The following is a 2,103-nucleotide window of genomic DNA, read 5'->3' as shown; positions in this document are numbered from 1 at the left end:
TGTTATCATTGTTATGATATGATCTAAGAGAAAAGCTTCAAGCCGGAACCAGTGTAAATTTTAGAATTACACCAGCCAATAAAAAAAGGACACGTAAGAGACTCACTTAATTTATTATAGATGTGCACTGAGAGCATTCCTTTCTCAATTCTCCAGAAACCTGTCTCGTATCTCTCCCTCTCTTACTCTCTCTCTCTCTCTCTCTCTCTATCCAAACAAATTCAATTTACAATATTTCTCAGCTCTCTCTCTATCCGAACAGATCCAGTTTACAATATTTCTCTAGAAGAAGCCCTTTCAATCTTGGTCTTAAGAAGCCCTTTCTCCAGATGAGGTCACGAGTTCAACGAAAACAATAGTATTTCTTATTCTCAGAGATAGGTATTTGGCAGCACAAACCGTTTGTTAAGCTCTGAGATTTTCCAAGAAAGTGAGCAAGAAAATGAGTGGAGCGGGTAAGAAAGTTGCCAATGTTGCACTAAAGGCGTCAAGGGCCATAGACTGGGGTGGGATGGCAAAGCTTCTGGTCACCGATGAGGCTCGCAAACAGTTCGCCACTCTCCACCGCGCATTTGACGAGGTCAACTCCACCCTCCAGACCAAATTCAGTCAGGAACCTGAACCCATAGATTAAGAGTACTATAGAAAAGGAATTGGGTCTCACTTGGTGGATATGTACAAAGAGGCTTACGATAGCATAGAGATCCCCAAGTATGTAGACATAGTAACTCCTCAGTACAATTCTAAATTTGATGCACTATTGGTGGAATTGAAAGAAGCAAAAGAGAAATCCATGAAGGAGTCTGAGCGATTGGAAAAGGAAGTTATTGAAGTACAAGAGATGAAGAAAAAGATTAGCACCATGACTGCAAATGAATACTTTGAGATAGGGGTGGGCAGGGATGGCAAAGCATCGAGTTAATGGATTGTTTTGGCCTCCTAGGCCAACCTCTATATGAGGTGGGGTTGAAATTTTCACCCCCGAATGGTGTGCGCGCGCAGGGGGGAGGAGTGCTCTCGCCCCGCACCATGCGGGTAGCAACCCTACTTTGAGAAGCATCCTGAGCTGAAGAAAAAGTTTGATGATGAAATCCGTAATGATTACTGGGGTTATTGATTCTTCCACCAACTTGTTTCAGTTCAGCATAATTTCTCATCAAAATTCTCTCATCTCATGTTTGTTGAGTAATAAATATAACCGTCTTTTATATTATGTAACCTGGTTGCTTGTGGTTTAAGGATTTAAGCTTTGGCAAAACCATGTCAAAAATAGGGTGTTCTTTGTACGGTGATAGAGATCTTCGTTTTTATTCGTATAAAAGGTGGATTTGAACCTGCAAGGTTATTAAAGGATTAAAAAAAAAAAAATCTCATTCTCTAGAAGAAGCCCTTTCAATCTTGGCCTGAGGTGAGCGAGAGCGACGCTACCAGAGAGGGAAGGCTGAGATTCGAGGTCCAGTTTATCATCAGAAGCTTTGAGAGAGAGAGAGAGAAAGAGAGAGAGAGATGGGTGAAAAGTGAAAAGTGAAAACACTAAAGAGGGGAAAAAGGCATCGGTCCTACCAAAAGTTCTATGAATTTCCTACAATCAATTATATTCCACTTTTAAAAGAACTCTTATGTGTCACTTTGTAATTGGATGGTGTAAAAGGTGTAAATACACCAAGTTCTACTGCCAGTCACTCCCATGATCTAAAGGGTTAAAGGATTAAAAAAATTAATATCAAGATATTTTAATCTAAGCAAGCTTTATAACCCTTTGCAACTAAGCAGGCGTTATACCTTTCAACTGAACCATTAGCTTTAAGTTTAACTTTATAAACCTACTTACAACTTATAGGCTACTTCCCAACAAGTAGATAAGTAAGAGACTAGGTTTTATTATCTTCTAAAGCTACAATTTCAATTGTCATTGCATCTTTCTAGTGACTATAATGCATAGTTTGTTTAAAAGAGGTGGGCTCAAATTGATTAGAAACAAATAAGGAAAAAGCTCGATGGGTAGAAGATAGTTTGGAATATAAAAGTGTATAAGAAAGGTCATAAGCCTTACCTACATGAGGAGATAGAACTGTAGAAGCAGAAATAGAACTATAATTATAA

At 38.9% G+C, this 2,103-nt stretch overlaps 1 pseudogene; it reads left to right on the top strand.

The window, feature by feature from the left end:
* The first annotated feature begins 442 nt into the window (after window positions 1-442).
* Window positions 443-1,140, top strand: LOC108985798 (annotated as a pseudogene).
* The last annotated feature ends 963 nt before the right edge of the window (window positions 1,141-2,103 follow it).

The sequence above is a fragment of the Juglans regia genome, chromosome 8 (assembly GCF_001411555.2).
Source record: "Juglans regia cultivar Chandler chromosome 8, Walnut 2.0, whole genome shotgun sequence".
Taxonomy (NCBI): domain Eukaryota; kingdom Viridiplantae; phylum Streptophyta; class Magnoliopsida; order Fagales; family Juglandaceae; genus Juglans; species Juglans regia.
This window is presented reverse-complemented; position numbering and strand designations above follow the sequence as displayed.